Source organism: Jaculus jaculus, chromosome 15 (assembly GCF_020740685.1).
Source record: "Jaculus jaculus isolate mJacJac1 chromosome 15, mJacJac1.mat.Y.cur, whole genome shotgun sequence".
NCBI classification, from domain to species: domain Eukaryota; kingdom Metazoa; phylum Chordata; class Mammalia; order Rodentia; family Dipodidae; genus Jaculus; species Jaculus jaculus.
In genome coordinates, this window is record NC_059116.1 from 67,887,810 (window position 1) to 67,910,948 (window position 23,139).

At 47.5% G+C, this 23,139-nt stretch overlaps 1 protein-coding gene and 1 non-coding gene across 4 annotated transcripts in view; one reads left to right on the forward strand and one right to left on the reverse strand.

The window, feature by feature from the left end:
- Positions 1 to 23,139, reverse strand: part of Camk1d (calcium/calmodulin dependent protein kinase ID) — a 490,150-nt gene that overhangs the window by 407,002 nt on the left and 60,009 nt on the right. The window lies entirely within an intron of this gene.
- Positions 5,447 to 5,554, forward strand: LOC123455169. Its single transcript, XR_006633727.1, has one exon. It is a non-coding gene; the product is annotated as a U6 spliceosomal RNA (small nuclear RNA).

Sequence of the window (23,139 nt, forward strand, 5' to 3'; positions counted from 1 at the left end):
CTGCCAGAGACATACAGGCAGCAGAAAAAGTCACCCTTGGGATTATCCACAGCGTCACCGTGAGAGAGCGGAACAGCGCCTCGGAATGCAGCCTCGCGGGATCCCCACCAGCAGCAAGGTCCAACCCATCTCTGCGAGCAAAAGGACCCCCACCCTCCGGTCACCGTCAGCAAAACAAGCCAGAGTTCCCAGAGAAACGTTCCCCCAATCTGCACAGAGACTGTGAAAACGAGGATCCCCCTTCCTTCTTAGTAAAGCGCAACACCAGAACCAAAAGCAGCCAAGGAGACACGGCCAGGCCTCTGAGGCTGCCCTTCCCAAGGTGTGACCTGACTCCAGACCCCACCTCACAGCTAAAGGGGGAGTCACCGTTGGAGTCCTGATGACGTCAGAGGCAGGAGGTAGGAGGTGGCAGAGGTTGCCAAGATGCCCTCAAGTCCTCTGTGGAATGAGGCAGTTGTAAATCTTATGATATTAAAAAACAACAACAACAAAAAGCAAACAAAACTCTTGGCCCCTTGCCATACCTTCTAGCTTTCCCAGGGAGTTTCTTGAGGGAAAGAGCAAAGAGAGAAGAAAGTCAGACTTGGTTACTGGAATGAGAAGAGATCTTCCTGACACAAGCAATGATGGCTGTCCTCAGTTACTTCCCCAGAGAGGAAGGGAACATGTCCTTCAGCACCCCAGACTCCACGCCTGCACCTCAGTGCTCAGCAGGCCCTCAGAAGGGTCCCGGTGGGCTGCACTGAACACAGCTGTATCATGGAGGAAGTGAGGGTAGGTCGCATGTCTACTTGAGTCTCATGGTTGAGTTTGAGACTCACCTCCTCTTCGCTCTTCCACCCAATCCCTCTGTCTCTCTACCTCACCCCTCACCTGAGACACGGCCTCCGGCCCCGTGCAGGCACTCTCCATACACCCCGGTCCCTGCTGGCAACAGGATCATCTCAGTGCAGCAAGGTAGAGCTCCAAGCTGGTCCATTTCACCTCAACCATTGATCAGCACAGCTGTGAATAGCTCCAGGCTCCAAGAGCCATATGTAGAGGTGCCGATGTTTAATTCACTTGCCCGCAAAACTCCCTCTAACATTTTGCTTTATTGTTTTAATTTGTCTTCCTTTCTCAACTTCAATAACAAAGCAATAAGCACAAGGTGGAGGAGGCAATAAATTTTGACAAAATAAGAAAATGAGACTAATCTACCTTGTTGCTTAAAAATAAAAAAAGGGAGTTAAAACTATTTATCACATACTTACACCAAAGCTTCTAGGTTTTGAAAGGCCCCAGAGAGCTGCAACGGCAGCATCGGATACTCAGCCCGAGCTGGCTGGGTCCAGTGCCGGTGGGGAAATGAGTGGTCATGCACGGTCTAGGCAGCTCTCGTGCCTCAGTCTCTTCAGTGCAAAGTCGCCAGCTGTCTTCCTTTTTCTCACTGTTGCGACAAATACCTGACAAAAGCAACTTAAGGGAGGAAGGCTTTCCTCGCGCTTACAGTTCCCGGCAGGGACGGCTTGGCAGAGAGGGCCACCCTAGCTGTGGTGGGAGGGGCATCAGGCAGCTGGTCACATGGCATCTGCACTGCCACTTGGCTCCCTTCTCCTCCTCATGTAGTCCTGGACCCCAACCCATGGCAGAGCCACGAGTCCCTCTGGCAATCTTGTCACCTGACCCAGCTGGAATGAGCTCACTAGGGCTTCTCAGTTGTCCTCAGGAAACCTCCTCGATGGCAAAAATGTCACTGCCTCAACAACAACCACAACAAAACGTCCTGAGCAATATGCGTTGCCTTGGTGTTAGGGTTGACTTTACGTCAGGCCTAACTATGCCGTGTTTCAAGATGTCTCATTAAAGAGAATTCACTGCAATGCTCAAATAACAGCTTATCATGAACAGTATGTTAAGGAGGGAATTGTGGGATGAAAGCAGGGAATCTAAAGTTAGCTTAATGTTAAAAGGGTGACCTACCTGGAATGGGGTGCTTGCCAGTATAATCGTGGTGAACCTGAATTATTTAATAGCAGGATGAGAATGTCCTAATCTGTATTCTCAGTTCTTCCACCAAGGCATTCAAAAATGCCCTTACACAAGATTAAGTATTCTTGTGAGGGAATACGGACTAGAACAGCAGCCTATTTATATATTATTATTTGAGAAGAATCTGACTTTTGTCTCACCCATTCATTTCACTTGTCCAACAAATCTTTATCAAGCATCTGTGATGTAGCCAATGCCAAGCAACCTCAGGGACCAGTGACAAGGACATGGTATTTGCCTTCACATTAGAATCTGGCTGAGTGGTGAAATAAATAAGGAGTTATGATGTGAGGTTAAAAGGTTCAAAGAGCTAAGTACAGGCACCGGGGAAAAATAAGGGAAAGTGGGCCACATTGAGTGTGGAAGCAAGAATGCAGGTCATGGAGGGAATGAAATCAAAGACTCACAGGAGCCAGCCAGAGAGAAAAGATGAAGGGTCAGAGTAGAAAAAAAAAAAAAATGGGTGCACACGAGTGAGAGCTGAGAAAGCCAAACACACCGTTCAGTGTGGCGGAGGAAATGTGGCAGGGTGGGCGGAGGCAAGGAAATCGGGGTGTGGTGATGCATCACGAAAGCAAGTTTGAGTTCCTCTCATCAGTAATGCTTGGGATTCAGATTTTGTATGTTTTTCAGCTCCTGGAATCTTTGTGTACACAAAATGAGGTATCTTGGGGGAATGGCACCCAGGTCTAAACTTTAAATTTATTTATAAGTTGACATAGGCAGAAGGCAGTTTTATACAGTCTCTTTAATGCGGCTGTGTTGGGACTGCTGCCCATCACGTGAGCTCAGGCGTGGGATTTTCCACTTGTACGGTCCTATCAGTGCTCCAAAAGTGTGAGATTTTGGAGCGTTTCAGAATTCAGACCTTTGGATGAAGTCTACTCAGCCTGTAGTTTGCTACCTAAGCTGGCACGTCTTTAAGAGTGAGGGCTCCTGCCAGGCAAGGAGGCGCAAGCCCAGGACGCTAGACATTGAAGTGGGCAACCGTGATGGCCAGCCTGAGCTACAGGGAGAGTCCTGCCTTAGCAAGGGTCTTTCTCCAAAAGGGGGACAGCACATGGGTGCCATAGTCAAGTGCTCACCGAGCATATGGAAGGCCATGATTTTGAACACCAGGACCACCAAGAACAAAAAATGTGACATCCCATCAAGAATCTCAGTAGTGGAGTGTTTACTTGGCAAGGATACATGATCTAGGACTGTTCTAGACAACCTCAGCCGGTGGCCGCTCTACTGGATGGCTTAAGGAGCAGCTGCTGGGGCGAGGAGATGGCTCAGCAGGTGAGAGTACTCAGTGTGCAAACATGAGGCTCTAACCATGACACCTAGAACTCACAGTTTTAAAAAGCCAGACACGGGGCTGGAGAGATGGCTTAGTGGTTAAGCGCTTGCTTGTGAAGCCTAAGGACCCTGGTTCAAGGCTCAATTCTCCCAGGACCCACGTTAGCCAGATGCACAAGGGGGCGCATGCGTCTGGAGTTCGTCTGCAGTGGCTGGAGGCCCTGGCACGCCCATTCTCTCTCTCTATCTTTGCCTCTTTCTCTCTCTGTCGCTCTAAAATAAATAAAATAACAACAAAAAAATTTAAAATAAAATAAAATAAAAAGCCAGACACGGCTTCCCAAATCTGTATCCCTAGCACTATAGAAAATTGAGATAGGGTCTGGAGGAGTGGCTTAGTGGTTAAGATGCTTGCCTGCAAAGCCAAAGGACCCAGGTTTGATTCCCCAGGACCCATGTACGCCAAATGCACAAGGCAGCGCATGCATCTAGAGTTTGTTTGCAGTGGCTGGAGGCCCTGTGCACCCATTCTCTCCCTCTCCCTTCCTCCCTCTCTCTCTCATAAATAAATAAATTATATACACACACACATACATCAAGAAGAGGAGGCTAGGAAGGTAGTTCAGTGGTTATAAGTGCTTATTTGTAAAGTCTGCCAACCCAGCCTGCCTTCGATTCCCAGCCCACCCACGTGAGCCAGACACAAGTGTACAAGCATCTGGTGTTTGCTCACAGCAGCAAGAGGTCCGGGGGACCCATGGTCATACCCATGCACACACATACATGCATGCACACATGTACAAATACCTACTTTTAAATTTAAAAATAATAAAAACAGAAGGAGCACTACAGGAAGTGGGAAGTCTCTGATCCTTTCACGCCAGCCAAGAACCAACATGGTGGGGTGTGGGCTTTGTAAAATCGCTCTGGGCCCATCCTAGAAAACACGCAAAGGAGGAGCCATAGCAGAGCGAAGGGGAAAACCACCGCAGATACAGTGGGGAGATTCAAGAGCAATGACTAGGGCTCTAGCTGTGTGAGAGTGAGACAAGAGAAGAGAGAGGCTAGAAACAGACACATTCAAGAGGCTGAAATCAAAATTTAAGAAGCAGTATCAATCAGACTTGAGAGGGTGATTAGAAATGAGGGGGAAAATAACTGCCAAGAAGGAAGAACTGATTTGTTGACTCAATGTCAGACCTGTGCAACTAGAGGAGACGGTCCGGGCCATCCAGCGTTTGGGGACTTGGTTAGGAAGCCCATTAGACAGAAGGCCAAGGACACAGGGCTTGCTTTGAGGCACACTGGTGTGGTTATCTGGAGATGCTCAGGGAGCCCCTGGATGGAGGAGCTATAGCTCAGGAAGGAAGCCTATGCTGGAAAGGTGGGTCTAAAATTATCACGTACGTGCTGACATTCAAGGGCTCCTTGGATCGGGCAGTGGTGGCTGTGCTGGACAGGGAAGCTCCCCTGGACAGCCGGGCATATGGGCTGCAAGAAGTGGAGACGCTGGAGGATGAAGAAGAGGGAAAGACATTTGTCCTTGAAGGATGCATCCCAACATGCTGAACGGCACTGAACGAGGACAGGCCTCTGAAAGGGAAGACACTGGCCTTCCCTGAACAGAAGCAAACTGAGCAATCCGGACACTAGCAAAGGGCCTTTCTGGTACAAACATCCACCATCCAGGGTGTTTTTCTTGATTTTTGGCACCACAGAAATCAAACCCCAAAATAACAAAATTAGCTGGGCAAAAGCATTCATGGCTGAGGGAATAATGCTGAGGGAAATGTTGCTGGTCTCCAAATCTGAGCCGCTCAGGCCATCACATCCGGCTGGCTCCGATCTGGAGGAAGGCAGGCTGAAGCTTCACAGACATTCCCAGAGGTGTTGTGAGCCTGGGAAACCTGGATCCACAGCCACAAATGACAGCATGCCCAGCGGCAACAGAATTTATCTATCCGGGCTAGAATTTCAAAGGGCCTTTCCTTAAGTAAATGGGCACTCGTTATATTAGATTAGACCCATGTAGAGCACAAGAGGAAATCGTTCAAGTCCTAGAAGTCCAGAGAAGGCAGCATGCTCAGCTTGCTTTCCTCCATACTCTGTAATATTAAAACACCCATGCGTGCACTCGCTTTGGCAGCACATATACTAAAATTGGAACGGTACAGAAAAGATTAGCATGGCCTCATGCAAGGATGACACGCAGATTCGTGACGTGTTCCATATTTTTAACCAGAAGGGGAACGAAGAGAGTTAAAGGAACTGGGGAAAGGGGAACAAAATAAAGGGGGAAGAAGACAAAATAGCATGATTTTCTCATATGCAGAATCTACTTTTAACTAAATAGCTGATTGATAGATGGTTGGGTAAATAAATAAGTGGCAGGAAGATAGATAATATATAAGAGCAAGAAAGACAGAGAGAGATGCAAGCATAAGGACATCTATTAAGGGTAAAAAAGGGAACCAGAAACAAGAGAAAGGAGGGATTAGGAGGATAATGGGAGGGATATGAGCAAGCTATACTATATGTGTATATAAAAATGTCCTAACGATGGGCTGCAGCGATGGCTCTGCAGTTAAGGCACTTAGTTGCCTGCAAAGCCTAACAACCCCGGCTTGATTCCCAGGACCCACATAATGTTGAATGTATAAAGTGGCACGTGCATCTGGAGTTTGTTTGCAGTGGCTAGAGGCCCTGGCACACCCATTCTCTTTCTCTCATTGCAAATAAATATTTTTCAAAAACATCCTGATGAGACCCGTTATTTTGTATGCTAATTAAGATGCAGATTTTAAAAATGTGAATGAGAAACAAAATCAGAAGGAAGCAGCAACATTCACACGTGGCGGGGGGGGGGGGGTGGCAAAGTGGGTGCACGCACGCCACGGCCCACGTGTGGAATACAGTGTACACCTCCCCCCTGCCTGAGACGGGGTCCCTCTTGTTTCTGCCACTGTGAATAGCAGCCTCGCAGGCTTGCAAGGCTCAGGCCTGTCCTGACTGTGCGTCCCCTGGTGGGAGGCACGTTTAGGATTACAGCCACATGGACCTGTTGCATCCAGTGTTACGTGGACGTGGGGGATTCTGAGCTCTGGCGTCAGCAACTTTAACTCTGAAGCCATCTCGCCAGCCCCAAGCAATGCTACCCTATATCTGTGTGAGAACAGAGAAGACGTCCAACAAAACAGTTTCTAAATGGTAAGAGGTCTTCGTGGTGGTGAATCTTCACTGGCCACTTGGCTGGAGCCACCTAGGAGACGGGAGAGTGTGTCCAGTGAGGATGACAGTTGTGTCACACCATGGGCTGGGGCCTGGACTAAGGAGAAAGGGAGGCCAGGAGAAAGGGGCCTGAGCACCAACCAGCATGCTTCTCTCTGTGAAGCCCAAATGCGAAGTCAGTGTTCCCGGCTCCAGACACTACGACCCCTCCCCCATTATAGACTCTATCCCCTCAAACCATGGGCCAGGGTACAACTTCCTCCTGCGAGCTGCTTTTTCCAGTTATTTTGTTACGACAACAAGAAAAGTAACTAACACATTCTTTCACACTTAATAATTAGTTGACAGCTTAAAAAGTTAATCCATGCTTTCTCTATTCAAACACGGGCTCCACGTACCTATATGCAACCCCTCCCAAAACAAGTGATATCTTGTCAACTTTTACAAATAAACCCATTACCTTCCCCGCAGCTTTCCTAAAGAGAGCACGCCCTGGTGAAGTGTTACCCTGAACCCAGCCGGTATTTCCTATTTATCGGTAAGGAGGTCTTCAGGGGAGTTGGCAAGCTTCTCGTCCATGTTCCTTGGCTGTTCCAACAACAAGCTGCAGCTTGAAAGTCCAGCTGTTATTCTCACCCAGGGAGCGAGGTACACCTCCAGTCATAGCTACTGAGTTGTTTTTCAATCCCTGTGTAATTATCCCAGTACCAACACATGCTGAAAAGCAAGACTCTATTCTCTCTCGCCTAGTACAACTAAAGCCTGACCAAGATTTGTCACCAACAGACTTCCCCCAGCACCGCTGGCAGCTGAACTAGAGAATTTTCTTAGGGTAGAACTGCCACAAAGCAATGAAAAATTGCTCCCACATGCTTGGCCTCAAAGGTATGGCATAAAACCACAAGGATGTGACAGGGAACTATTAAAAAGGTATCTAGGGAGCCGGACGTGGTAGCTCACATCTTTAATCCCGGCACTTGGGAGGCAGGAGGACTGCCCTGAGTTCGAGGCCACCCTGAGACGACATAGTGAGTTCCAGGTCAGCCTGAGCTAGAGTGACACCCTACCTCGGAAAAATTTTTTTAAAAAGGAATCTAGGACTGGAGAGGTGGTTTAGCGGTTAAGGTGCATGCCTGTGAAGCCTAAGGACCCAGGTTTGATTCTGCAGGTCCCACATAAGCCATATGCACATGGTGGTGCATCTGGAGTTCGTTTGCTGTGGCTAGAGGCCTTGGCATGCCCAGTTTCTCTCTCTCTATCTCCCTCTTTCTGTCTCTAATTAATGAAAATAAAATCTTTAAAAAAAATAAAAGGGGGGGATCTAGGGGCTAGAGAGAAGGCTTAGCAGTTAAGGCGCTTGCCTGTGAAGTCTAAGAACTTATGTTCAAATCTCCAGGTCCCATGTAGCCAGATGCAGTGATGCAAGCACGCAATGTCACACATGTGCCACAAGAGGGCGGCACATGTGTCAAAGGGGTATAGCTTAGTGTACAGTGTGTTCTTAGCACGCATGAGACCCTGGGTTCAATCCACAGCATACACAAAAACAACAGTCCAGGTAAAATGGCCTGGCAGTACCTGCAGGACAGTGATGGAAGGCAGAAATCAATCTGTGACCCTGTTGGCAAGGAACACCTGGGCTTGTGCTCCATGAACTCCTGAAGAAGCCCTTGGACTTGCTCTGCCCACAAACAGTTCAGTCCTCAGTACTTGTCATCTAAGCTGGGCGATACATTAGTAAACGTCATTTTCCTCCCTGCTCTAAAGCGCTCTGAGCCAAGCACAGGCTGAGCCAAGCTTGAGAGAAAGTGCTGCCTCCCTGGAGTATGCAAGCAGACAGGAATGCCAGTCATCTGACCCAACATACCCCCAGCCTTACACTTCTGCAAGTCAGCTTTGCCGGGAAACCACGAAGTCATTTAGCCCCTATGGCCCCAAGAGGACCATTCACACCCGCAGAAGGGGTATCCCTGGAGAAGGGAAAGGAGGGCGGCCATCCCGGCCAGATGGAGGTCAGAGGCAAGTTTAGGGAACACACACTGCTGTGGCGTAGTGGGAACCCACAGGTACCAGCCACTCTCCTCCTCACCTGGTGGCCAGAGCCCTCCACCTTTGGTCTCCCACATACCAGTATAAACCCAGAGAAAAGATGAAGGTCCTCTATGACTTCAAAACCAGAGACATCTGATGCATGGTGGGAGAAAACTGCAGTTGTTCTCAGGCCGGAGAGTCACTGCGCTTGCTTCTCTGAAACCTTCCATCTCCCTAGATCACATGGGAGCCCTGTACACGGCACAGGCTGTTTAAACCCAAGGACTCAAGAGACAGCTGAGTGGTTAAGGCCTGTGAAGCCTAAGGACTCAGGCTCGATTCTCCAGGTCCCACGTAAAGCCAGATGCACAAGGTGGCACATACGTTGGCCATAAGCTAGAGGCCCCGGCATGCCCATTCTCTCCCTCTCTCACTCAAACAAAACTTGAAGGAGGGCTGGAGAGATGGCTTAGCAGTTAAGCGCTTGCCTGTGAAGCCTAAGGACCCCGGTTCGAGGCTCGGTTCTCCAGGTCCCACGTTAGCCAGATGCACAAGGGGGCACACGCGTCTGGAGTTCATTTGCAGAGGCTGGAAGCCCTGGTGCGCCCATTCTCTCTCTCTCTCCCTCCTTCTGTCTTTCTCTCTGTGTCTGTCGCTCTCAAATAAATAAATAAATAAATAAATTTAAAAAAAAAACTTGAAGGAAAAAAAAAAGAAAACTAACCCAAGTCTCCAAAAAAGTCTGGGTATTGAGTGTTTCTAAATAATGTCCACCAAAAAGCCCCAAGCAAACAAAGGGGTTAGTTAAACCAGTAACCTTTGGTCATCTCAAGATTGTACTAATTCAGGAAATCCACTTCCCACAATGCCTTGCTAGAGTCAGGAAATGTAAATGTGGTCATTTGCAAAATAATATTAAATGGTGTTCATTCATTTAAAGTGGGCCATCCACTGAGGTACTATTTGCAAAGGGCTACTACATCATGCTTCCCACGTCATCTATTACCAAAATGCCATCTTTTCAGAAGTTCCATAGATGTAATTTTTCACTTAACTAAAAAACCTAGCCTATTCAATCTTTATTTCTTCCTAAAAATTTTATAAAATTCAATTTAGTTATTGACATTGCTATGAAAGCAAGACACACCTAGAGTTGTGTCCTGGGGAACAAGCTGTCGGGGTCATGATTTATTCACAAAAGAAAACCTTATACAAACACCCAATACAGATCTTAAAATTGCTCCAGAGCTGAAAAACCACTCTTCCCAATGCCATTTTTCTGCAGCTGAGAAATAATAAGAACTCTATTTTTGCTTTGTGGTGTGTCTGCAAGTGTTTTCTGTTTTGATCTAGGACTGAATCACTTTCTGGCTTCATTCACAATCCACCAAGGCCCCGTGGGGAGTTAGCTGTTTGTTCAAGGCTCTGTGCACTAGGAAGGCCTTGGTTCTGACTCATTGAGCCCTGCATGTTATCCATAAAGCCTGTGGAAAAGTCAGGAAACAGGACTTGGCTCTGGTACCTAGTGGATTTTCCCATTTTTTACAGTAACTTGGAAAATGTTACTATCTGACACTGGAAAATATTACAGCCCAAAGTCAACAGGTATGTGGATGGGGACAACCTGGTTCTATTCTTAGTCTTCCATGTAGTAAGTGGCTCCAGGTAGCCAACATCACCTCATTGGGTTTGGCTTCTCCAGTTTCTCTTTTTACTTTAAAAATAATTAAAACTTAAAATAAACGAGGCACTAGGTAGAGGCAACTATCCATGAGATCATGCCTATCAAATTTTAATAAACTACATGAAAGTCATTGAAGCTTATAAAATCTCCTCTCCCCAAGGTTTCATTTTATAAGGCAGGTTGGCTGCCATTCATTTAAAATGACTGTTTGAAATGGATGATTTCTCAGGTACCATTCTAAGTGTAAGGTCAAAAAGTGACTGAAAACTTCATTTAATCAAGAGAGTCAAGTAAAAATCATCAGGCGGCTGCTATGTCCACGCAGCCTTCAAGAACGCCACACTCAGCTATAGCCTTTCACCTCCAACAGTCCTAAAGAACATGTCTCAACAGGCAAACAGCCATCACTGCCTGTCACCCCCAATGTGGGGGGCTGAAATCTTTGGATGAATACAATTCCCAGGACCTTTGCTCAATTGAGTAATCAAGTGTCTTCTAGTCCTACCTTGATTAATTTTAATAATGTAACACAATTTTGCTTTATACGACAATGTTAGAAAAAAAAGCTATCATGTGAATCAGTGGTGAGTATGCAACGGGATAGACATGTTCATACATGACTAGTAGGAGTGTAAATTAATAAGTACCTTTCTGAGAGCCAGTGATGACACCATGAAAGCCCTTAAATTGTATGGGTACCTTTTAACTTAACCTCTTTCTCAGAATCCATCACAAGAAAATTACCAGGATTGTAGAAAGGAATCTGCAAAAGATTATGTTCAATACACGTGGGGGAAATGGAAATAAACCAAACATTATCAACAAAGGAATGGGTAAATAAGACAAGATATAAGACATCCAAGCACACCTATACTTGACAGCCTAGCTACTTGGGAGACCGAGGCTGGAGAATCACATGTCCAAGACCTGCCTGAGCTACAGAGTAAGTTCAAAGCCAGCCTGGTCAACTTAGTGAGACCCTGCCTCAAAATAAAAAGTAAAAGGAGGGCTGGGCCTTGGTTTCCCACCAGGAATACATTGTATGACCCTACTGCTAAAGACTCCACATACTTGGGCTACAAGGCCACTGAGAAATCCTGCTGGAACTGAGCTGATAACCTCCTCCATGTAGACCAGCTGACAAAAAAGCTGGAAGAAGCCATTCTGCATGCAGTTCAATGGGAGAGAGAGAAATCACCAGTGAAGATACTCAACAGTGGACACTGCAAGCCTTATATTTGGCAAGCCAGGCCAAATGAGCCAACGGGTGTAACACTGGCACATCTGTCATGGTGGAAATTAACTGCCCTTAAATTGGACTGGAGGCCTGCTCCATGGGAGGGAAACACATCCCTTATACTGAAAACCTACAACAGGCATAGTCATGAGCCCTAGGGGTGTAACATCTGCTGCTGTCTGGCTAAATGTATATACTATGCTCATCAAACTGCCCAGTAAGCACTTCTCTTAATGTTCATTCCCTTATACTAATGCTACTCTCACTTTTGGTAGAGAATCTTCTCTTTTCAGATGGCAGCGACCTTGGGATAACTCAGAAGGCACCATGGTGCTGGAAAGAAGTGACCGGAGTGCTCAGTACTACAATGTCTCTAGCACACATTCCAAGGCTCAGGGTCCGTTGCAGAAGAGGTGGCAAAAAGAATGTAAGAGCCAAAGGAAGGGCAGGACTCCTTACAACGTGCTCCCCCCAGACACAAAATGGCCTGGATATCCATGACCTCACAGTGCCTGACACTACCTACACAAGACCATCATAATAGGAGGAAAAGAGCATGACATCAAAATAAGAGAGAGACTGATTGAGATGGGGAGGGGATATGATAGAGAATGGAGTTTCAAAGGGGAAAGAGGGGGGAGGGAGGGCATTACCATGGGATATTTTTTATAATCATGGAAGTTGTTAATAAAAAAATTGAAAAAAGAAAAAAAAAGGAGGGCTGGGGATGTTCAGTGATAAAGAACTTGCCTAGCAGTACAAGGCCCTGAGGAAAAAAAAAAAAAAACAAAAAACAAAAAAAAAACTAACAAATATATGCTTCATGTTAAATCAGGTAAAAAAAAAAAAATCAACTGTGAAAATATCTAGTCTATGCCACCAACTTAGTCAAGTGCTATTTATCCAGAGAGAAAATAGTCATGCAGAATAAGTTAGCAGTTATACAAATCTGCTATTGAATTACTATGAGTTCATCTTCATTGTTGTTCCCAGCACATGGTCACCCTATCGTGTTTATTACCTCTCTAGACGTACATGGCTCTTTTTTTTTTTGTCCATTTTTTATTTATTTATTTGAGAGCGATAGACACAGAGAGAAAGACAGATAGAGGGAGAGAGAGAATGGGCGCGCCAGGGCCTCCAGCCACTGCAAACGAACTCCAGATGCATGCGCCCCCTTGTGCATCTGGCTTACGTGGGTCCTGGGGAATCGAGCTTCAATCCAGGGTCCTGAGGCTTCACAGGCAAGCGCTTAACCGCTAAGCCATCTCTCCAGCCCCGTACATAGCTCTTGATGGCCTGACCCCTTTCTCGTCTGGATATTGGATGGTTCTGAAGGCTGAGCAGCAGATTTTGATCTATCTAACACCTGGGGATGTTTCTTCATTTTTGTTCACTTCATGAGCTGTCAGCCTAGACAGCCCTCTTTGAAAGAAAACACTGGCGCCTGCTCCCTTACCCACAGCCGTACCCCAGGGGCCTTCTACATTCCTCACCCACCAGGACATAGCCAGCTGCAGGCCTGCCCGGCCCGGGAAGTTTGGAATCTGCACCCAGTCCAAAAGCTGCGGGGAGGGAGGAAGGCTTCCAGCCCACCCCAGCATGATCACCAGAAACTGTTCTCTGTGGAGCCACCTGCAAGCCCCTGGGTAAAGGCTAAAGAGAGTCTGGCCACCTCCTGCTGCTGGAGTCCCGCCTTTGTTCTCTTCCTCTGACACTGCTTTCTCTGGCACTGTGGTACCACTAAACATTCTTGGCTCTCTTCAGAGCCATGGCACCAAAGCTGCTCAAACATCCCCCATGGGCAGTGTGCTGGTGGCACGAGTTTTGTGTCTGGGTCTGGGTCTGTGTTCATTTGTTCCCTCTCTCTTCCCAGAATGACTTGAAAGTCATAATCCTCCTGCCTCAGCTTCTCGAGTGCTGGGATGACAGGCATCTGTCACCATGCCCCGCCCCCCCCCCCCACATGCACACATAGAATAGAAGGAAACTCAGGAGATCACATGGCCCATAGCCCTATATTTAGGCAGTAATTCAAATAATAATAATAGCTGATAAAGTTTTTTGAAAATACAGTGAGAAGGTTTTTCCATGGAATGCCCCAGGTGACAAATATTGTTACTGTCCCATCTGACTGATCAAGAGAACTTTCAGGGATTTGTCCAAAGTCTCGCAGTGAAACAAGGACCCAGACCTAAGAAGCGAGACTTTGGAGCCCCCAACCACATTGCACAGGGTTCCCCAACAGCATGTCCAGCACCAGAAAGCTTAGGGAGGTGCCAACACACCACTGGGCCACACCCAGAGAGGCTCATGCCAGGTGCAACACCCGGGACAAGCTGGGAGCCGTGGAGAAGCTGGGGGCCACAGAGCTAATGAGGGTCGCAGAGAAGTGAAGAAATGAGCCGGGGAGCGCAGCAGGAGACACGCAAAGCACAGCTCTAACCATGCTGGAAAAATCTGTCATGCAGGGTGGGGGAGTGTTTCTGGTTCTCTCCACTGCCAAGAACCATTTGCAACTGTCTGTGGGGGGAGGTGGGGGGACTCACTGAGAGCCCTGACAATGGCAGTTCTACGCTGCAGACAAAGCCCTTCTTTCCTGGCTCCCCAGCACACAACCTGTGTGATTCCAGCACCTGCATTCTTGGTGCCCCAGATGTCCTTACTTGCCATGCCCCATTCAGACTGCTCACAAACGAAGGCCTCCCAAAAGGGTGGCAGGTCCTGAGTCATTTTACCCTGACTTCTCAGAATGACGCTATCTATCCTTGCCCAAATTTTCTGTGCAACCAGCAATCAAGACAGGAAAAACAAGCAGTGTCTCACATACAGACAAAATGCTGATTTGTCTATTCTATTAATAATACAAAATCTTGGGGAACGCAAATGGCATTACATGAATAATTCCACAGAAAGCTCAATCCAAGCTGAACATTTCCATCTGAATTGACATTTCCAGAGACCTCTCCATTAATATAGTTAATGCTGATTTATTTTGAAAAGAAACTTGGCCATTTACAGGGACTTCCCCTACATATCCTAAGGGAAAAATGATGTGAATGCTAAAAAAAAAAAAAAAGTCAATGCAGATGATATTCAAAGATATTGGAAAAAAGGTTCTTTATTCTATGATATTGCATAAGTCTTAGCACAAGAATAGTCACAAATTTGGAAGTATTTCTACCCCACAAATGCCTAACTTTTAAAGAAGACAAAATAACCATAATTATAACTGACTTCAAAAAACAGGGAGTGGTTTCTAAGACATAATTTTAGACTAATAATGTAACACACACAAAAACACACACGCACATATATATATAAAATAACCATGACACACACACATAAACAATTTTCAGAAACTATAAATATAGACAAACATCTTTTACCTTCCCGTAGCCCAAGATACCAAAGGTAATGGTTGGGTGATATACTAAGTAACTTTGCTTAGGGAAAGAAAAATCACATACATTTTAAGTAATATTAATATGTATATATATACATACATATATATATATATATATATATATATATATATATATATATATATATTTAAAAGGCTTTAGAGGAATGCATGACCAGTCTTCTACAGAGATAAAAGTCAGTATGCTAAGAGGAATGATCCTCACATTCATAACGGAACCTACGAAAGTGGAGAGAGTTGTCTGTAACAATGGGAAGATCAGAAAGAAGACGGACTATTAAGAAAAACTAAAACAAAGCTAATTACTTTTTCTTCCCATAAAAATTCCAAATACAGAGCTGACAGATGGCTCAGTGGTTAATAAGCACTTGCTGTGAAAGCCCTAACAACTGGAGCTCAGATCGCCGGATGCCACGTGGAAGCCAGACACAAGTGACGCACATCGCTGTGATCCCAAGCACACCGACGGCAGTGGGAGGCAGAGTCAGGAGCAGCACGCAGGCCCGCCAGCACGTGCATGCGGCAGTGGACAGCGAGGCGCCCTGCCTCAAACGGGGTGGAGGGCACCACCGACAGCCGCAGGTTGTCCTCTGGCCTCCACACGTTCATGTAGGCATGCAGGTACACACACGCACACATATACACAGAGAGAGAGGGAGAGAGAAAATGCATGTGAACGCTCTGTGGAACCTTTTGAACATGGACAGAAACTGACTCTCTGATTTATTTCCTCAATTTTGGACTGAATTTGGTCATCAAGAGAGATCTGAACAACCTCAACTAAACCTATGTCTACATAAGAAAGCCAAATGGCAAATTAAGGCAATCAATCATCCAACTGAGCAAGGCCAAAGGCTGGACCACTGTGACTAAGGAGAATTTTCATGGAAACTATTCAAGTTCAAATTAATGTGGAATAGTTGCTGCATTTTCTTCAATGCTGTGCCAAAAAGTATTCCAAAATACCGCCCATCAGAACACTTCGCAGGGTTGACTACAAGTGGACATTTGTGTTACAATTATCCAAGTGTCTAGCTTAAGTAAATCATAAAACATTCAAAAATGAAAAATGCTTGCACACAAAGGCTATCTCCCTCTGAATATGAGATAGGGAGGCCCACTAACTCACCCATCAGGTCAAAAGCTCAGGCCAGGAGCCTGTGGCCAAGGACGCTCCTCAGCTAATTCTAAAAGCCACAGAGGAGAACAAAGATAAAACTGTGTCACACCCAGTACACCTGTGTACACAGGCTGTTGTCTTCTTTGCACTGTGAGTTGACTGAAAGGTACAGGGGTTTTGCAAATCAAGAAGTTTATCACAATTATTTTCAGAAAATAAGCCAGAGAGGGCTTAGACAAAATAAGCACATCTTCTTTCATCAACCTCCTTTCCCCCGACTTTAATTAAAAGAAAGGTTCAAAACAAAAATAGTAAAATGCATACTTCTTAGATTATGGTCCTCAAACTTTTGAATTCTAGAGAGTTGTAAAACGTTCCTCTAAATCCTACGGTCAGATTAGTTATCAATTATTAATTTTGTAAGTATGACCAATGCATCCAAATTAGTGTACCATCACCAGTATTTCATGAAAGAAAGTAGGGGCTGGAAAGATGGCTTAGCGGTTAAGCGCTTGCCTGTGAAGCCTAAGGACCCCGGTTCGAGGCTCAGTTCCCCAGGTCCCACGTTAGCCAGATGCACAAGGGGGCGCATGTGTCTGGAGTTCGTTTGCAGAGGCTGGAAGCCCCGGCGCGCCCATTCTCTCTCTCTCTCCCTCTATCTGTCTTTCTCTCTGTGTCTGTCGCTCTCAAATGAATAAAAAAAATTTAAAAAAAGAAAGTAGGAAAGAAGTCACCAAGGAGAAAAGGATTCCATTAAATACATTTGGATTTCTGAATAACCCACCACATTATTATTCTCATTTTACTTCATACCAGTGAAAACTGTCTGGAAGATGAAGCAGAGGTGAGACAAACAAGTGGTTCTCCATGTGTGTGCATCAGACTGAGCACTGTCAACACCATCAGGAGCCCACAATGTAAATTTTTAAGTTCTTAGCAACTCTGGGGCTAAAGCTGGGAATTTTAAGGTTTAAGAAGAGTTCCATGTGAGAGGTCACTGCAGGAGAAGCTTGAAAACCACTACTATAAAGCACACTATTTCATACCTCAGAATTCCAGAGAACCTGATTAGGCTCAGGCTCCTTATCTCCAAACTCTGAAAATATGGCTGACATAGTTGTTTCCAAAAAAAAGATGGAGCAATGTTGATCTGAACCATAGGGTGACAACGGAACAGAATATTTGAAGCCAGGACTATTCTGAATCCAGGAATTCAAGATTCATAATGACCACCAACTGACTAGTAACCTCTCCTTCAAACATTTTATGACCATTTTCATGATCACTATTATCACCACCACCATACGTTATCACTACCATCACACGGTCATCGCCACCACCATCGCACATCAGCACTGCTCACACCACCACCGTCACCCTCATCACCACCACCATCACACATCAGCACTGCTCACAGCACCACCGTCACCCTCATCACCACCACCATCACACATCGACAGTGCTCACACCACCACCCTCACCTTCATCACCACCACCATCACACATCGACAGTGCTCACACCACCACCCTCACCCTCATCACCCGCACCATCGCACATCGGCAGTGTTCACACCACCATCCTCACCCTCATCACCACGACCATCAAACATCGGCAGTGCTCACACCACCACCCTTACCCTCATCACCCCCACCATCACACATCAGCACTGCTCACACCACCACCCTCACCCTCATCACCACCACCATCGCACATCAGCACTGCTCACACCATCACCCTCACCTTCATCACCACCACCATCACACATCGACAGTGCTCACACCACCAACCTCATCCTCATCACCACCACCATCACACATCGACAGTGTTCACACCACCACCCTCACCCTCATCACCACCACCATCACACATCAGCACTGCTCACACCACCACCCTCACCCTCATCACCACCACCATCACACATCAGCAGTGCTCACACCACCACCCTCACCCTCATCACCACCACCATCACACATCAGCACTGCTCACACCACCACCCTCACCCTCATCACCACCACCATCACACATCGACAGTGCTCACACCACCACTGTCACCCTCATCACCACCACCATCGCACATCGACAGTGCTCACACCACCACCCACACCCTCATCACCACCACCATCACACATCAGCAGTGCTCACACCACCACCCTCACCCTCATCACCACCACCATCGCACATCAGCACTGCTCACACCACAACCCTCACCCTCATCACCACCACCATCACACATCCGCGGGGCTCACATCACCACCGTCACCCTCATCACCACCACAATCACACATCGACAGTGCTCACACCACCACCGGCACCCTCATCACCACCATCATCACACATCGACAGTGCTCACACCACCACCGTCACCCTCATCACCACCACCATCGCACATCGACAGTGCTCACACCACCACCCTCACCATCATCACCACCACCATCACACATCGGCAGTGCTCACACCACCACCCTCACCCTCATCACCACCACCATCGCACATCGACAGTGCTCACACCACCACCCTCACCATCATCACCACCACCATCACACATCGACAGTGCTCACACCACCACCGTCACCCTCCTCACCACCACCATCGCATATCAACGGTGCTCACACCACCACCCTCACCCTCACCACCACCACCATCACACATCGACAGTGCTCACACCACCACCGTCACCCTCATCACCACCACCATCACACATCGACGGTGCTCACACCACCACCCTCACCCTCATCACCACCACCATCGCACATCGGCAGTGTTCACACCACCACCCTCACCCTCATCACCACCACCCTCACCCTCATCACCACCACCATCACACATCGACGGTGCTCACACCACCACCCTCACCCTCATCACCACCACCATCGCACATCGGCAGTGTTCACACCACCACCCTCACCCTCATCACCACCACCATCGCACATCAGCACTGCTCACACCACCACCCTCACCCTCATCACCACCACCATCACACATCAGCAGTGCTCACACCACCACCCTCACCCTCATCACCACCACCATCACACATCAGCACTGCTCACACCATCACCCTCACCCTCATCACCACCACCATCGCACATCAGCACTGCTCACACCACCACCCTCACCATCATCACCACCACCATCACACATCGACAGTGCTCACACCACCACCCTCACCCTCATCACCCCCACCACCACACATCAGCACTTCTCACACCACCACCCTCACCCTCACCACCACCATCACACATCGACAGTGCTCACACCACCACTGTCACCCTCATCACCACCACCATCACACATCGACAGTGCTCACACCACCACCCTCACCCTCATCACCACCACCATCACACATCGACAGTGCTCACACCACCACCCTCACCCTCATCACCACCACCATCACACATCGGCAGTGCTCACACCACCACCCTCACCCTCATCACCACCACCATCACACATCGACAGTGCTCACACCACCACCCTCACCCTCATCACCACCACCATCACACATCGGCAGTGCTCACACCACCACCGTCACCCTCATCACCACCACCATCGCACATCGGCAGTGTTCACACCACCACCCTCACCCTCATCACCACCACCATCGCACATCGGCAGTGCTCACACCACCACCCTCACCCTCATCACCACCACCATCACACATCGACGGTGCTCACACCACCACCCTCACCCTCATCACCACCACCATCACACATCGGCCGTTCTCACACCTCCACCCTCACCCTCATCACCCCCACCATCGCACATCGGCAGTGCTCACACCACCACCCTCACCCTCATCACCACCACCATCACACATCGACGGTGCTCACACCACCACCCTCACCCTCATCACCACCACCATCACACATCGGCCGTTCTCACACCTCCACCCTCACCCTCATCACCCCCACCATCGCACATCGGCAGTGCTCACACCACCACCGTCACCCTCATCACCACCACCATCACACATCGACGGTGCTCACACCACCACCCTCACCCTCATCACCACCACCATCGCACATCGGCCGTTCTCACACCTCCACCCTCACCCTCATCACCCCCACCATCGCACATCGGCAGTGCTCACGCCGTCACCGTCATGCATACATCATCCCCCCATGCTGTGCTACGCTTTGCTATGCTATAGCACTTACACCCCTCACTTCTATAGAATGTTCCATTTGCTCCCACTCACTTCTACTCTCAGGTCCCCAAGCCTAACCCTATGAATATAACCTCCAGATGGGCAAGGACGGAACCATGCGTTAGTTGATCAAGGGCCAGTTGGTAGATGTTGGGGGATGTCATGAACTCTTTCCAGGGACAGGAAGAACCCAAGAGGACCAAATATAGATCAGCAAGTGATTCATCAAAGAGAAAAGGAGGGGGGTTCTGGAAATTTTAGTGTCAAACACCCCCACTCTACCATGGCTTGTTTTGTTAGACTCCTCCTATCATCTGCTACAACTCAGGACTTGTTTCTTTCTTTTTGGGGGGGTGGGGTCTCACTGTAGCTCAGGCTGACCTGGAATTCACTGTGGAGTCTCAGGTTGGCCTCAAACTCATGGCACTCCTCCTACCTCTGCCCCCCAAGTGCTGGGATTAAAGGTGTGCACCACCATGGCCAGCTTGTTTCAGTTTTTTTGTTGTTGTTGTTGTTTTGTTTTTCAAGGTAGGGTCTCACTCTAGCCCAGGCTGACCTGGAATTCACTATGGAGTCTCAGTGTGGCCTCGAACTCACGGCAATCCTCCTACCTCTGCCTCCCGAGTGCTGGGATTAAAGGCGTGCGCCACCACGCCCGGCTCTTGTTTCATTTTTAATAGACACCAATTTCACATTTTTTCTTGAGTGTTTATCGTAGAAGACAGCTGGGGAAATCGTGCAGGTGTTGGCTTCCTCTCAGCAGTGTCAACTGCTGCCAATGCCACCGCCTCACAGTGCAGGTTCGGTTCCAGGCAACACCGGGAAGGAGAGCGGTGAGGAGCGCATAGCCCACTTTGGTACCTCCATGTGGGAAGGGGACATCTGTGCTGTCAAGGGCTCTACTATACAGCCTCTACTCTGCCCAGCCAGTTAATTCCACTGAGACTGCAATTCACTCTAACAAAAGCAAACTCCAAGTAAGAATTAGCCAACAAAAGGTATAAGCTAGTGTTCCACCTTCTGTTTGGGGATAATTATTCTGATTCCAACTTTGAAATATTATCAACAACACGTGCACAAGAAACAAAGTACAATATCTCTATAGACTTGTTGCAGTCAGGTTTGCATTGCTGGTAGAAATCACCCAACTCAGAGCAGCTTGTGGGGAAAAAGAGGTTTATTTTGGCTTATAAGCTCGAGGGGAAGATCCATGATGGCAGAGGAAAATGATGGCATGAGCAGAGGGTGGGCATCACCCCCTGGCCCACATAAGATGGACAATAGCAACAGGAGAGAGTGCCAAACACTGGCAAGGGGACACTGGCTATAACACCCATAAGCCCACCCCCAACAATACACTCCCTCCAGGAGGTATTAATTCCCAAATCTCCATCAGCTGGGAACCTGGCATTCAGAACACCCAGGTTTATGGGGGACACCTGAATCAAACCACCACAAGATTAAAATGCAATTATAATAGATTTCTACTGAGAAAACCATGGTCATGAGGTAGAAACAGGAGGGTCATGAGTTTGAAGACAGCCTCGTCTACATAATGAGTTCAAAACCATCCTGATCTACACAATGAGAGATCCTGTGTCAAAAAACCTAGGGCTGCAACACAAGGCCCCAGGTCCATCCTCAGAACTACAAAACAAAAACCGCCCCCAGTGGGTGGACACAGCAGTGTCTCGCTGAAGGGCCTGAAGGACAGTCCTGCTGTGAACCAGCTCTGCTCTGAAAGTTACCTGCACTTGGGGCCAAAGGCCATGGCTGCAGAATCACTGCACACAGTACCCCATAACTGCTTTTGCAAGCCTGTATAAGATAGGTATTGGAACATGGATTCGTATCATGACCACCCAGTCTAAAGCTCGAAGGCGGAGTCTAAATACATTTTTAATTAAAGCCAGCTCAAGTTCTTGGCATTCTGCCAATGCTCAGATAGGCCTATGAAATTTTTTTTAAAAAGATAAATAAGATATGGAAGACTTGGGCATAGGATAAATTTCATTAGGGCAGTGTGTGTTTAGCTTATAGGAGTCCCTGAGTTCAATCTCAAACAACCTCCCCCTGCCACAAAAAAAGAAACCAAGAGAGCTAACAGTGGTCATTATGTCCTAAAGAGGATCCCTTGATACTCAGCCCTGCTCAACACGCTAATACTTCATGAGCCAACATGCACTGAGGTGACAGTGACATACGGGAAGCCCACGAGACACGCTCACAATTTTGAGCAAGAAATGAAGCCCAGTGGATTTCTGATCACAATGTCGGATTGGAGCTGCACAGGCAGGAGAGTGTACGGTTGTGAGGAACAGTCTAGAAATGTAGCAGGCACACTGGGGACACCACAAGAAAGCATTACACTGCTGCCTTTGGCAATTAGAGCTAATTTTAAAAGAGCACTGAAAAGAATCTACACACTGGCTGGACATAGTCAATAAAAAGGCAGAGTGATGAAAATGTTTCAAGATAAAACTAAGCCTCTGGCTAGGGATATAGCTCATTGGTAGAACACTTGCGTAGCATGTTCAAGAACCTGAATTCAATCTCCAGAGATAGAGAAAATGTTCCCGAGCCTCAACGGGTCTAGAATTTCTGTGCCTTTGGTCATGATAATATGGAATCCATGTTCATTCCAGCTAAGAGAGAACTAATAACTATTGTTAGACACATTATCGTACTGGATGTGAACTCCTTTTGTGAAGCGAACCCAAAATAAGTACGAATACACTTTCCCCAGGGACTGGCCCTCGAGAGAAGTCCTTTTATTTCCTGTGTTGGTTTGGTCTCATGAGACACATTCACTGCACAGATACAGACACAAGTCTCTTTGAGCAGACTCCCTCAGTAAATCAGGAGAGACTGGCTTTTCTTCTAATCTCCTTTGGAGCAGGTAATTGGGTGAACTGCCCAAATCCTTACAATTCTGCCTCTGCCCGCACACTGGCT